The sequence below is a fragment of the Anser brachyrhynchus genome (assembly GCF_964034855.1).
Source record: "Anser brachyrhynchus genome assembly, chromosome: 13".
In the NCBI taxonomy this organism is placed as follows: domain Eukaryota; kingdom Metazoa; phylum Chordata; class Aves; order Anseriformes; family Anatidae; genus Anser; species Anser brachyrhynchus.
This window is the reverse complement of record NC_137708.1, coordinates 1104746-1119931: the sequence shown is the minus strand read 5'-3', so window position 1 is coordinate 1119931 and position 15186 is coordinate 1104746. Positions and strand designations below refer to the sequence as shown.

Genomic DNA, 15186 nt, shown 5'->3' with positions numbered 1-15186 from the left:
ACAGAAGAAGCCAGCTGAGAGTCTCCCAGCAAGCCACCTTTCCCGAGACCTCGGCAGCCCCTCGGCTCTTGTCCCTCCCTGGCCCTGTTCCCACTCACAGCCGCACCTGGCACGGTTCCGAGGGTCCTCGCCGCTCCCCGCCGGGCGCAGCAGCCACCACGGTGCGGCACGGCTCGGCTCGGCACGGCTCGGCTTTGCACGGCTCGGCACGGCTCGGCACGGCTCGGCTCGGCTCGGCTCGGCACGGCTCAGCGCGGCTCGGCTCGGCTTTGCACGGCTCGGCACGGCTCGGCTCGGCTTTGCACGGCTCGGCACGGTTCGGCACGGCTCTGCTCGGCTTTGCACGGCTCGGCTCGGCTCGGCACGGCTCGGCTCGGCTCGGCACGGCTCTGCTCGGCTTTGCACGGCACGGCTCGGCTCGGCACGGCTCGGCTCGGCACGGCTCGGCTCGGCACGGCTTTGCACGGCTCAGCACGGCTCGGCTCGGCTTTGCACGGCTCAGCACGGCTCGGCTCGGCTTTGCACGGCTCGGCTCGGCTTTGCACGGCTCAGCACGGCTCGGCTCGGCTTTGCACGGCTCGGCTCGGCTCGGCACGGCTGCCCACGGCCACGTGTGCGCCCGGCGGCTGCTGCGGCCCGGCCGCGTGGTGCCGGCACATCGCCCCGAGGCGCGGCCGCCCCGTTGCCGGCAGCCGCGCTGCGGCCCCGCGTCTTCAACGAGCACCGCCCCGGCGGGGCCGGGCGCGCAGCGCGGCACGAGGCACGGAGCGGCCTTCTCCTGAGCGGGGGGAGGCCTCGTGCCCCCGCATCGCTCCCGGTTTAACGGACGGATCAAATCAGTCGCACCCGACAAGTATAAAAACGGCACGGCCCCGCCGTGGTCTCGCTGGGAGGCCGGAGCCGTGGGTCTGACACCACAGCTCGTGAACTCCATCCTGCATCACCTGGCGTGCTGCACCCGCTGGGCTGCGTGGCAGGAGCCCCCGGCCAGTCCCCCTACGCCCCCTTCCCACCAGCAGCCCCAATGCTCTGCTCCTCCAGTGCCCCCCCTCTTTTTCCATTTGTTTGTTCATTCTTTCTTTATTCTCTGCAATTGTCCTTAATGGAAACAGCATCTCAGCAGAAGTCACCCTGCAGGAAAGCTATAGCACAGAGGGATTTTTGTAGATGGCTTTAATAAAAACATTGAAGGTCTGTTGTTGTTACAGTGCTGTGTGATCCATTAAGTCTATTAAATACAACACAGAGAAACTGTGAAAAAAGCCAGAGGAGGCCATGATGTCACAAAAACAAATGAGCCAAGGCTGCTTTCCTGGTCTGCTTCAGGCGGGTGGTGCCACAGCTCTGCCCTGCGCTTTGCCACCCGTGCCAAAGGAGCATCGCACCCGCGTTCGCCTGCCACGTGAGCAGGCGTGTTCTCCCATAAACGTGGAGTTTCCAGATATTAAATCCAGAGGATATTAAAGCCGAGGGCCCCAGGAGATCTGCTCTTCCCTCTACAGCACACGTGTGCTGGGTAATTGCTAGCTTGTGTGCGGGCGCGCACAGGTGTCTTCGGGTATCCGCGCGCCGCCGGGTCTGGGTGGCCCACAGCAGGAGCAGGGACCGGGTGCGCGCTCTCCTCTTCATAAAACACTCATCAGCTGCAGGCGGGGATGGACCTGACCAGGCGTGCTGCTCCTCCGCCTGCCAAGGCTCGGCTCCTGGGGCCTCACCGAGGCTGAAGCCCGGCCGTAACCCCAGGACAGGCTTCCCGTGCTGCCCGGGGCACCGCGGCACGGCAGGCAGAAGGAAGGTGGGGACCCCTGCCCTGGCACCCAGCAGGGCGCTGCCCCGCCACCTTGGGGCTGGCTGGGACGGAGTTAACGTTCCCTGCAGCGCCGTGCACCTGTAGGTAGAACAGCCTTGGTAACACACCGGTGTTGTGGCTACCGCAGAGCAATGTTGGCACAGCCCCGGGACTGCCCCAGCCCCCAGAGGCAGCAGGCGGGGGTGGGCAAGGGGTGAGGAAGGGGCATCGCCGGGGCAGCTGGCCTAACCCGACCAAGGGGATATTCCATGCCGTGGTGTCACACGGCAATAACAGGTGGAAAAGAAGGAGAGGGGACGGGTGGGTTCCCGTTGGGAAAACGTCTGTCCTCCCCAACAGCGGCTATGTGCGCTGAGGTCCTGCTTCGGGGACGTGGCCAGGCATCGCTCCTCGGTGGGAAGCAGAGAGGAATTTCTGTCCTCTGTGCTTCCACATGGCCTTTACATTTTTATTTTTTTCCCCTTTTACCTTTACCTTTTCTCTTTAGTTACATTATTTAATTAATAATAACTTTCCTTTAATAATTATTTTTCCTTTAATTAAATTGTCCTTATCTCGACCCGTGAGTTGTTTCCTTCTTTCTTCTTCCCCTCCTCTTCTGTCTGGGAAGCACTTGGAGATGCTGTGCTGGAAGGGTACATGGATTGTATTTGTGCTTGGGTCTCTACTTTTTGTGGAGAAGGGATGTGGCGGGAGCCACGAGGCAAGGCTGGAGGTCGCCTTATGCTCCCGGCCCACAAAGCAGGTGGGAGAAGATGCCTGTGGGCGCGTCCATGACGTGAAGGGTGGAAACATTCCCAAGTGCTTCAGCATGTAGCCAGCACATGCAGCCAGACCACAGCCTGGGAAAATGATCCGGAGGCAATTTCCCCGGTCCGGAGGCAGATTGCTCAGCACCCAAGGCAAGGAGCAGGAAAAGGAGCGCGGGCCCCAGCCGTGCCGCAGAGCGCCTGCAGCAGGCAGGCATTCCAGCAATTCCCTGCGCAAACAGCCTGCGATAATCCATCTATTCTGTTTATTTGCACAATATATTTTTTTTTGTTGACATTCAAGACCCTTTTCCCTCTATCCCCCCTGCCCTCATGTTGCCGTAAGACATTAACTCCGCTCTCACAGCAGCACACCAGAGCCCTGGAGGCTGGTGAGACACGGCCAGACAACACCCAGGAGCCCCACAGATGTGCCCACGCCGTGCCTCGAGCCCAGGCTTGGGGTGGAGAGCACGGGGACCTCTGCTCCTGTCCCCAGCCAGGCACAGATCTCGGCCGCTCCTGTCCCCACCCCGCTGCAGTGACATCCCGGTCCTGGTGCTGCTCTCCCAAGTCTCTGCCTCCTCCTGGGCTGCTCTTGTGGCTGCTGGACAAAAATCCTGGGCCTGGCCGCAGTACACGGGGTGCAAGGCGCTGCTCCCAGCCCCGGCCATGTGCAGTTTCCCAAGGAAGAGCACAAGAAAGAATTCCTGTAGGGAGTGACTGTATCCCATGTGTGTCCTCCCACGTTCTGCCAGGCTGGGGCTTACACTTCTGGAGTTGCTTAATACCCCCTGTTGGGCCTGCCTTCAAAGAAGTCATCTAATCCCATCCTGAAACCTTTTAATACCATTGGCTACTTCCCTATTTTGTGGCTAAGAATTGCTACGCAACTGGCCGGTCCTTTCCTACCACCAGGCTTTCTGGCCATCTACAGTCCATGACAAGTTAAAATGGGTGTATGGACTTTAAATTAAAGCCTCCAAACCATTATCCTGTTCCTATCTCTAGCTATTATAATTATAAATAGCAGCTGTGGCACTCGGGAGGCTAGAGACAATACCTGGGAACAAAGATAGCAGCAGAGAAGAAGGTCTCTGTACGCAGGCTCCAGCGCAGAAACAATTTGTAATTCTTCCGCCGTTATTGTCCCGGTACACAAGGGAAGCATCACTTTCGTAGGAAGTTGTGCCGCAATGTATTCAGAAACATCAGCTCTGGCTTTTCAAGTAAATAGAAGTAAAACTCGATCTTTGACAACAATAGCTGCTCAAAACCTGCAATGCAAGCTTGGAAGCCTACTGATCAGATTATGATTTGAAATACCCGAACACAAGGAATTAGACAAAGGGCCCCTTCCCGTGTTTATCGGTTGTGCCTTTAAGCTTGTTTTTCTCCTGAGGAGGGCTTTTCCAGTAGTCACGCTCTCCTTGGTACGGCGGCAGGCCGTGAGGGGCGGGATGCGCAGCATGGCTTGCTGCTGTTAGCACGAGGCACTCCAAGAATCTAAACTTACTTCCCGACTTTTTAGGACTTTGGCTCTTAATCAGAGCAGTAAATGGGTGCCAGTGTTTTTATTTGAACATGGCACAGAAAGCTTTCCTGGCTCTCCAGGCCTGGCTGCACGATAGCTGCAGACAGATACATCACTCACGGACTGAGCACTTCAAGGAACTGCTGGCCAGTCTGCTTTCGCTCGGAAAAGCAAAGGGCTGTGGTGTCAGATTTGGGGCTGGATGCGGTGCTGAGCAGAGCACGGGGACACAGGGGCAGCCGCCCGGACCAGCAGCCACGGGGTGCTCGTGGCCAAGAGCACAGGCAGAGGAGAGAGCAGGGAAGGGACACAAAGCCCACGCTTCTTGTCTTTCTTCTGAGGGGAGAAGCTCCAGAGCAGCGCCCAGGAACCGGCCATCAGGGGCAGCCCCCTGAGAACCCCTTTGCTGCAGAAATACTGCTATTTCCTTTTTATTTCTGATCCTAGCCACAGAACATGTATGGCTGCTTGGCCGGTTCCTAATCCACAGGTCAGGGCTTCTTAAACCACCAGGCTTTTTCTTCTTCTTAAGCTAACTGCAGCGGAGTAAATGCAGGTCTCTGTGTTCCAGCCTAACTCAAGCAGGAGACTTCCTTGATTGCAAAGGAGTATTGCCAGAATTGGGTCAGAATAAAGGAGTCTGGTCTTGGAATAACAATATTCACAGCAATAGACTGTATTATATAATGTACTATAATAAAAGATATTACGGTATTACCAAGGGACGGGAATGCGGAGGGAAGGAAGGAACAGACGTGACAATGATAAATAAATCTGGAGAAGAAATACCAAGTGCAATATACTTTTTGTCTCCTTTTGTTTGAGACTGTGATAGATGTTTCCTGGTTCAAATAATAGAGCTCACAGGAACATACTCCTGCTCCTACTCTCCTACTTACGCATTAAGCTGATTTTATTAAACCACTCCGTAAACAATCATTGCAATGTATCTTCCCAATTTCCCCCTGACATTTCTCTGGCAGCTGTTATACAGATGTCCACCGTTGTTGAACAGGAGTTGCTGCACTTAGAGGTAAGATAATTCAGCTTAAAATTGTTCTTGATGAACATAATGTGGGACTTAAGGAAGCCGGTAATAAAATTGGTTTAAAAATAGTCAATTAGGGAGCAAATGGCGAGCGGGGCACAAGGAGGCAGGGGCTGCGGGGCAGGGGGCTGCGAGCACCCCCCGGAGCAGAGCACGGCCTGCCTGGGCCATCCCTGGCTGGGATGGGATGGCTGCAAGGGAATTTGACTTCTGAGGTCCCCCTTCAGCGAGGGGCTTAATCACCTGTCTAATCTCAAACGTTTAAGTAAGCCCATTGACTTCAATGATTTTCTTCAAAGGAACAGCCCAGATATTTAAAGTGGCAAGCCCTGCTGAATCAGGGCCTTGGCTCTCTTCCCAGGTCTTCTCAGTTGGTCTTCAAACTGACCAGTCCCTTTTATGTAGGGTGTTCCCCCCCCCAACTTTTTTTTTATCTTTGATGCTGTTAATTTACTTTTCTTATGACTTTTAACCAGAGGGTACAAGGGCACTGCAAGGTTTTTGTTTTGTTTTGTTTTGTTTTTTTGTGTGTGGTTTTTTTTTTTCAGCTGTGGAAATTAGGGTGGAAAATGGTGACCTGTGACTTCATCACAAGGCATTAGGTTGTCATCTCCCATAACGTCTCCCAGAGTTTCACTCCGTCTGCCATGCTGCTCTGGCAGGCATTTTAATATCAGTGCTTCGGAAAAGACGGGATAACTTCCAGGGGTTTGGAGAGCTTTTTTAAGTAACATTCATCCAGCATTACTGACGTATTCCAGGTGGATTTTTGGCTTCCTCGCAGTGTTTCAGGGCACAGCCTGACACTCAGCGTGGGCAGCCTGCCTGCCCACCCCTGTGCCTCCTCCTCCATCCTGCAGCTGCACATCTGGGGACAGCTGAAGGATGGAACCTGGCTCAGATGGCGAGGACAAGCCAGCACAGACAGCCCTCATCTCTGCGATGGCCCCTGACCCCTGAGGGCTGTGATGAGTAATTGTGATTAACAGCCAAGGGAAGATGACTTCAATGGGCTTCGGCTCTTCTGTTTCCTTATTTATCTTTATCAAAAAAGCAACATTTATTCCTCTTTTTTTTTTTTCTTCCCCATCTCCCTTCTCCTCTGCTCTTTCCTCTTCCTCTCCTCCTCATCCTGTCTCCATCATGACTTTCCCTCCCTGTCACCTCCACGCATGCCCCCCATATTTTATCTCTGGCTACGAAAGGAGATTAGACTTTCTTTAATTACATATCTGTTTGTTGGTCGTGTCTCTAAGCTTTGCCTAAAAGCCGTGCTGGCTCAGATGTTATTGCGTGCAGGCTTTCTGCTTGGTTACACTTGTTTATTACTCGTTCATTAGCTTTTTTACATTGCTGGAGATCTGAGCCACTCACATGGCAAAGGAGGCTCGAGCTGACAGCAGAAAAAGCCTCTGCTAGTGAGATTATAGCTGCTTGCTGGCTCGGGTGGGAGAGCTGGAGAGGGCAAGAGGAGCGGCTGCCTTTGTGCGCAGCTGAAAGGCCTGTCAGTGCGCGGCAGGCAGCCTCCTGGAAACAAGGAGCTTCCCAGCCCCAGGGCCGGGTATGTTAACCCCTTCCCTGGCTGCTGCCTCCCCAGGGGCCGTGGGCAGAACAGCTCCCTCCTGTCCTTGTGGCACTGGCTCCCCCTCCCCGCTTGCTGCAGGTTCACGCAGGGCATCCAGCGCTGCGGGCTCCTCGGCAGTGGCTCCAGACGCCACCTGCTCCGCACTCCTGCAGTCATCCGGCGTGGCCACTCAATTCTCTCCTGCCCTCATTCCTCTGAGAGCCGCAAGGTGAAGGGGCTGAATGGTCCCAGTCAGAGAAACTACCTGCAGATGGGCTGAGGACAGCCAGCCGCTGTGCGCAGCAACAGCATCCACCATGGAGAGGCACAGCCGTGCTGCTGCGCGCTGAATGCAGCCACTGACACCACGGTGAGCCTCTACAGGAGCCCCCTGAGCCCCTGAGGGCTGCCCCAGCTCCCAGCCAGTGCTGCGAGCTCCTGGTGAGCATCAGCAGCGGCCGTGGGAGCTCAGCCTGCTCCGTCTGCCCTTCTAGTCACGGGCACCGCTGGCTGAGCATCGCCCACAAACCCCCACCCACATTAATTCAAAATTAACGTTTGATACTGGAATGCTGTGAAACTGGCCAGTTCTTGTGGCACAGACAGTTTGTTCTGGAAGTGAGGATACTGGAGAGTCCGCGAGGAGGGGGAGCAGCAAAAAGGCTGAGGTTTCAGGCAGCAGCAGAGACGTCGGATGTGGTCCCGGCAGGCAGGAGGAAAAGGGAGTCTGATCCTGGAGCACGCAGATCAAAACAAATTGTGTCAAATCGTGCAAAGGATGGTAAACACCGCAGACATTAGCCAAAGCTTATCTTTCCTGGGTGGCTGTGGTCGGGAGGCAGAGCAGGAGCACCGCGGTCAGAGCAGACGTGTTAGTGGGAACCCCCCGGGGACACCTCCAGCCCCAGCTGGGGCCGCCTGGGGGACAGCAGTCCCACCACAGGCAGAAGCTGCAGCATCACAGGACGGTCACCTGCAAGCAAACAGATGTCCCTTCATGCACACAGCAAGACACAAACGCTCTGCACCTGATCCAGCATTTCCCAAAATGTTATCAGCACCTGCAAGGGCTGGATGAAGCCAAGCCCGGCGGGTGCACCCAGCTAGGAAGGTGCAGCTGGTCCACGCACCCTGGGCAAGGTCTGGTCACCTCTGTAGCAGAAAGCCGCCTCTACCAGAATGTTCCTCATCCCTCCCCAGCTCACTCTTCTTGGCATTTGCTTTGGAAATGGAGGCTACCTCTGCCAGCTCTCTGCCGACATCCAAGGTCAAGCCAAAACCATATATATACGTGCATTGATATATGTGCGGGCGGTTGGCTCAGGGATGTCCCTGCCACCAGGACACCGGGCGTGAGGGGCAGCGTCAGCAGCAGCCAACGTGGGCTTTGTCTGGGTGCCACGTGCCGTGGCATGGTCCCGCGTGGTGTGGCATTGTCCCTCCCATGTGGCACAGCACGGCTCAGTCCCACCGGCACGGCGTGGTGCCTGTGCTGTGGGGTGGCACAGTGCCACAAGCCACAGCGCAGACAGGAGCAGCACCATCACAACAAGCTCCCTGCTTGCTGCCAGCACCGTGACCTCCCCCAGTGCATGCCCACACTGGTCAGGTCGGCAGCACTGGGATGGCCGCGGCCACGCAGGGGCTGCCATTACCCAGTGCACTGCCACAGCCCCTGCTGCTCCCAGTGACAAGCCCTCTGCAAAAAGCCAGACGAGCTGGCAGACTTCCCTGTGCCCCATCTCGGAGGCCAAGGAAATTCCCCTCGAGTGAAACAATAAATAGCTGAGGAGCCCAAGAAGACAGGCTCTGACACTGCGCTTTCTGCAGGAGCGTTTTGTGCCGCCTGTCGCGGGCTCGGCGCCTCCCGCCCAGCCCTTCCCCGGCAGCAACAGCTGTAATGAACCAACCTGCTAATGGGCTCAAGGGTTTTAATTGCTTCCCCACCAACCCCACCGCCACTGGAGTCAGAGCTCCAGGGCGCACAAGTGAGAAAGGTTTCCTTTCACAATTTGCATTGTTCCGAAGGAAGCACATTTTTTCCCAACTCCTAATGAATATTGCAAATTCCAAGGGCTTGAGGAGATAAATACTGCCAGGCCGGATCGTGCTCTGCAGAAACACTTTGTCACTAGCTGTTCCCATCATGTGCTCTTTAAAAGCCTGATAAAGTCTAACTCATGATTATGGACAGCTAATGTCTTCAAAGCCCGCGCCGACAGAGTCTCTAGTTTCAGGTCATGGAAATGCCACTGTCACTTCAATGTCTGAATGTCCCAAACACATTGTCAATAGGGATGTAAAATGCCCTGAGTCAACTGAAAGGAGGACAAAGGGAAGAGGGGCAGGCAGCGGCTTCACCCCGAAACGCAGCGGGCAGAGCCTTGTCTGCTCTCACTGGAGCGCGGTTTCCCTTCCCTGCAACCTGAAAGTTGAGAGAGTCACTCGGGCACCCGATCCAACGCTGCCAAAAAAAAAAAAAAAAAAAGCCTGCAGAAATGTCAGCTTTGCTTTAACCCCTTCCTGCTGCCCCCACAGGTTCGTTCTGTGGGGTGCTGGCCTCGGTGCTGCGCCTCCCGCTCCCCGGCAGCAGAGCCTGACCTTTCCTGCTGCGCGCCTGGGCAGCAGGAGGTGAGGGGCTGCTTCGCTTCGGGGCCTGATGCACATAAAAATGACAGGAAAACGAGAAATTCCAGTGTAAGACATTTTTTCTCACACCTGAGTGATTTCATTTTGTTTTCCTCCACTGCCCCGTGGTGCCCACACAAGGCGGGGTGCTGCGCAGCCAGGCCGGATCACGCTCTGCAGAAACACTTTGTCACTAGCTGTTCCCATCACGCGCTCTTTAAAAGCCTGATAAAGTCCAGCCCGTGGTTACGGACAGCTAACGCCCTCACAGCCCGCACCGCACGTGGGCACAGCCCGGGGGAGCCAGCCCCAGCGCCCCTCGTTGTGTGGCACCAGCGTGGGTCACGCCGTCCAAACGCAGGACGAGATGCAAAGGTGGCTTCTCCCTCGTGAGCTTCTCCCTCGTGAGCACACTGCCACGGTTCAGCTGCATTTTTGGAAATTTTTCTGTGCCCCCGTCTGAGCAGGGACAGTCAGGAGCCAGGGTGATGGCAGCCGCTTAACCTTCACGGGCACAGGCACGCTGATGGCATGGGGGGGATGCACAGGCACACACAGGGGACGAGCGCGTTGGAAATACTGGTGATAATGATGATAAGTTTAGAACTGGAAGAACAATTTCTACCCAAGTTAATGTAATTTTAAGGAAAGCCAAAATGACTTGACAGCGCAGCAGAGTCCTTTAAATTAATCGCTATCTGACTTTGCTCCCTCTTTTTTAGCTGAGCTAAATAATAATATCTCTTAATCTCCAGAGGTGAAATGCTTCTCCAAGGAGCAGAGAAGCAGGGGACAAAGCCCATTGTACCTTGCTTAAAGGTCAGGATTTGTATTAACAGAGCGGGGGGGCCCGGGCTGCTGCCGGCCATACAAAGCACGACTGGCTGGTGAAAAGGGAGCGGGGTGGCGTGGTGCCCGCCGGGGTTAACCGTGCGGAAATGGTCCCACGTGAGGAAGGAGCCCCGTTCCCAAGGTACGGGGTGCTGCTGAGCGGCTGGTCTGGGAAGGGGGTGCCAGGCAGCGCCAGGCTCGCTCCGAAACACAGCTTTGGGCTCGGCACCTGTGGTGTCCTGTCCCGGGACAGGCAGCCACGTGTGCGCGGCAGGAGCCGGTGCAGCGGGATGTTTAGATAACGCTGAGAGCACTTGGGTAGTATTTACTGATAATGCTCAGATAATGATTCTCTCTTTCATCGTGTCAAGTTGTCACATTTTATGATAAACCATTATAATATTTGCTGTGAACTTATTACTTGTTGTAGTTGATTCATTTAAAATTCAATGTATCCACGGTTATCAACTGAGCATTAAAGTACCTGGTAACACATCTCACGTCGTCGGAGGATGCTCACAAGGTGCCACTGATATTTACTGATGGTATCCGGAGATACTAAAGCAAGTAAGTAAAACCTTGGCCCATCGAACCAAAACGTTTTGCCACGGCAGAACCAAAGACAGAAGCATCAATGAGCTGTTGAATGTGAGCACCTCTCCTTCAGGGGGGAGGGCAAAAAAGCAGGTGTGAAATTCGGCATCATTGTTCACTAGCAAAAATTATTACATCCTCCCCAGGGTGGCAGGAGGGAAGAATTAAATTCTCCCAGGACTCGGCTAGTGGACGAGGAGCTGCCAGCAGGGCTCCGGCTGCCCTACACATCTCCTCTACCATCAGCTCTCTGGAAACGTGAACACTCCAGCCCTGCTCCTCCATGTGCTCCCCCCGCCGCCTTTCAGGCTCTGCATGAAACAAACACCGTGATTAACGCTCGGTTTTAATCCCGGGTATTTTTGGTAGTGCTTTCGCACCGCTGTTTCTTATTTCTCCTATACATTTCATGATAATTGCATCTCAGATAGTGTAAACACTTTCATTTTGGAAATGCTCTCCCAGGGAAACAGGAGATAGACAAGTCATTTGAAAACTCTCAGCGTTACTCACTTCCTGATTTTATTTAATTTTTTTTTGTTTTGTTTTTAAAACTGTCAGTGCAAAATGAGCTGTGGAGGGAAGCAGCTATAGTGGTGAGAGGTAAACAATTACAAACAAAAAACAGAAATCCACATTTTGCAGAGCCAGCTTCTCCCATCCCCGGGCGGGCACCCTGCGCCCGGCCCCAGCGCGCCAGGGAGATGCCAGAGCAGCAGCCTGCCCGGGCACGCACCGCCAGCAGCGAGCTCGCATTGCTTCCACCCAAAAGGAAAATATTTCAAATAGAAAACTGTTCATGGACAGAAATTTTGAGGCAGTTTCTCTTTGCAGGGACAGCCAGGCACCATGGCCACAGCGTCTCCGCGATGGCCAGAGCTGCAGCGTGCCGGACCTACGGGCAGGTCCCTGACAAGTGTTTGTCTGACCATCTGAAAGCATTTCTTTGAGGCATTCCAATTTTGTTAAGGGGGATTTGTAGCAAAATCTTTCATTCAAATTCCAAAATCAAATCTGAAGGAAGAAACAGGAATACTGGTTTTCTGGTTTGTAATATAAAATTATATGAGGAACAACCATACATAGCCTCATAGTAAAAAAATGCTTCAAGCCAATTCCCTTCAACTGAAATTAAACCAAATCTGGTTGGGTTCGTACAGCAGAGGGCATGCAGAGGGGCAGCGCTGGAGCTGCTTTGTTGGAAAAAGTCCATGCAGGTTCCCAGCATTAGAGGTGCCTGCACCTCATCCCGTGTTTGTCACAGGAAACGATGTTGTGTTTTCATTCCCTTCTCATGTGTAGATTAAGTAGCCAGGAGCACAAACGGATCCCACTTTGATCATAAAAAATACTTGCCATCCCTCCACTGTCTGGCAGCATTAGACATTGTTCTCCACGAGACTGCAGGCAGCACTGGAATAAAAATGAATAATAATAGTTATTATTGGAAGGGGCAAGTAAATGCGAAGAGAACGTGTTTGTTTTGTTGTGCTCGATGTAATTATTTCTAGTGGTCTGGAGACCGATGGGTGAGACTAACGATATCTAAAGGGATTTATCGTCACGATGTGGGGATGCTGCTGTGGCTTCCCCTGGGGCCGAGCGCTGCTCCAGACGGCCCCGTGGCTGCGGGGCGCGGAGGCACGCGGCTGGTCCCAGCCCCTCGGTGCAGCACGCAGGGCCCCTTTCAGCAGAAACTGGGTCAGTGGCACGGTCCTGTCCCACGTGTCCACGGGGATGTGATGGGACCAGCAGTGACGAGGTCACTCCTGCACCACCCCGCTCCCACCAAAGCCACCGCTCGCTCCGTACCGGGCCCCGTGCCGGTGGCATCGCCTGGCCGGGGCTGCTCTGTGTGGCAGCTGCCAGCATCTCATCCACGGCTTCAGCTCGTTACCGCTCCCAATCAGCCGACGTGTGCTCTGGAGGGGGTATGTGGCTCAGTGGGTTTTGCAAACTTTTCCTAGAGCGGCCCCACCAAATGTGTAGTGTTCGTGTGGGACTGGCCACCCTGTCCCATGCCTGGCTTCCTGTGGCTTCACAAGGGCCTCACAAGGACACAGCCGTGTCCCACAAAGTCCTTGGGAGAGAGTGGGCAGAGGGATCTGAGGGGTAGACAGAGCCAGGATGCTGGAAGTCTCCTCCTGTTTTCTTTTGCACAAGACAGAATATTTTTTCTGGCTTCGTACATCGTCCCTGATCTTAAAAATAGCTGGGTTCCTTCCTGGTGGAGCGGAGCAGTTTGCTTTTTCTAGATTTATCATTCCGATTTCTCATTCCCCTCACACCCAGTAGTTGCTCCTGGAGACAGCGGGGCTCGGGGAGCTTTCTGCGCACAGCTCTGCCTGTCCCCGCACACGCAGCACAACTGCACTCCTGCGAGCCAGCAAGACTGCCCGTGCACAAACGGTGTGCCGGCACACAAACAAACCCTTCCAGGAACGGGGCTGCTGGTGCAGCAGGTTTGGGCATGTCAGTGTTTGCAGCCTTCGCCGGGCTCAGTTCGTGATGGGAAGTTCAGAGGGGGAGCCGCGCGTGGTCCGGCACGCTGCCCGCTGCCGAGGCTGCCCGCAGCTCATCGCCTCTCCCGGGTGGAAACGAGGCCCCACAGAGGGACACACCTGATGGCACCTGATGGGACACGCTGCTCATAAAGCGGGGAAAGGCGCAGCACTCGCTTGTTAAAAATAAGTGGAGCTCTGTCTGCTGAAGTTTGGTCGATTCTCCTGGTATATCCCATTCTCCTTGACTTGCAAATCAGGCTGGGATTTCAGGAGAAGAGTCCTCCAGCTGACATCTCAGGTATTTCCAGGAGCCATCTGTACTGCTACGCTCCTCTGAATATTTCTCTCTGCTGTCACCGAGAAGCAGAGGGACTGAACTCTTTGCAGCCACAGCCACAGCACTTCAGGTCGGGTCCTTGTGCTGATGATTTAAAGCACTCTGGAGCATCTCCTCGCCGAAGCAGCAGCCGTGGAGAAGTGGGCTTCTCCTCCCCGCCTGTTAGATCGCTTGCACTGCTGCCTGACACAGCCTCAGGATGGCACTTGCCCTAATTGCTCAGCACTGGAATGATTTCGGCTTTGCAGACAGATTAAGTTTGAGCCTGAGAGCTGAGGGCCAGGCGAGCTGCTTGAAGAAAGCACAATTCCCTTCCCCTGCCTCCTCTCCTGTCTTAGGGAGGTCACTGCTATTTGCTAGCACTCCCATGGCGATCTCACCAGAGGCACCATGAGGAACAAGCACAGTTACAGGCACAAATTCTCCCTTTCCTGCTTCCATGCAAGTGTTATGGACGGGAGCAGAACAGGGGGAAATGAAACACGGAGCCCTGGGCTAGGGGAGCAGCACTGTCACTACCAGGCCAGCTTTTTCCCATTTTCCGCACCTGTATTCCCAGCATCTCTGCTGCCTCGCTTCTTCACTCGGCCAGGGACGTGTTCACGGGGGACAACCAAGCAGCAGTGGCCAGCCCCACGCTACACGTGGGGCACCGGTGTACGCGTGCGGCTGCCCTTCGGCTGGTGGCACGGCCAGGTCTGTCCCCCAGGAAAACACCAGGGCGGGCAGCGGGGCATTTTGCGGTTTGAAGGCCTTCCTGCGGCGCACAGGATGGAGGGCACCCGGTCCCAGGCTGCCGGGTGCGAGCAGCGCGTTGTGAGAGCTGTTTTAGCGCACCTAGCCAGTACTGCAGCGTGCTTCGGACCTGGCCCCACAGCTCCCCGTGGCCGTGCCTGGGGATCACCCCCTGCTCCCCAGCCCTGCCGCTGTGGGAAGGAGAGGCTGGTGGAGGCCCTTGTGGGGACGCAGGATTTGTCCCTGCAGCCGCCCCAGCCTGGGAGCAGAGGGGCACAGGGCAGCCCACCTGGGGGGCATCACTGCCGGGGCTCCCACACGCCCTCCCTGTGCACCCCACGGCCCTGAGCCCCCCGCCGGCCCCCTTTTCCCCTCCTCCCCGGGGAGCTCTCGCTCTCGCAGGGCTGGAGCACTAAACAAACGCCAGCCGGGGCCCCTCTTGTTTCGGGGCTGCTGCGGGGGGCTCCCCGCGCGGCTCTGCCGAGATCCCTGTGCTCGCCGCGTGCCGCTGAGCTTCTCCCCCCGCCGCCCGGGCCCAGCTGAGCAGCTACCAGATACTGCGAGCCGTGAAGGTTGATAAACAAAAGTGAGATAGGACATGGCACCAGAAAGACCTCGGCTAATGGAATTTTTAAGCTACTTAATTTGGGGGCTTGTCAACCTTGACAGCAGCCCTTTAATAAATGATGCGCCGCCGCCCCCCCCCCGCGCTGGGGGGCTGCAGGGGACCCCCCGGTGCCTCCGGGGAGGGGGGGGGGCAGAGCAGGGGCCGGACCCCGGGGGCTCCCCGCGGGGCGAGGCTCGGCCTCCTTCGGCCCGGCCTCCCCCCGCCGCGCCCCCCCTCTCCCGGCG

General features: G+C 55.7%; 2 long non-coding RNA genes across 3 annotated transcripts in view; both read right to left on the bottom strand.

The window, feature by feature from the left end:
• The window catches only part of LOC308176904, a 35504-nt gene extending 31984 nt beyond the window's left edge, over positions 1–3520 (bottom strand). For both annotated transcript variants that reach the window (XR_013938724.1, XR_013938725.1), the window contains exon 1: positions 107–3520. This is a non-coding gene — a long non-coding RNA (uncharacterized lncRNA). The remainder of the gene's footprint in view (positions 1–106) is intronic.
• A 1207-nt stretch (positions 3521–4727) lies between these two features.
• Positions 4728–15140, bottom strand: LOC308177080. Its single transcript, XR_013938858.1, has 3 exons — positions 12571–15140; positions 7767–12171; positions 4728–7678 (listed from the first exon to the last, which is right to left on the bottom strand). It is a non-coding gene; the product is annotated as an uncharacterized lncRNA (long non-coding RNA).
• Positions 15141–15186: the final 46 nt, after the last annotated feature.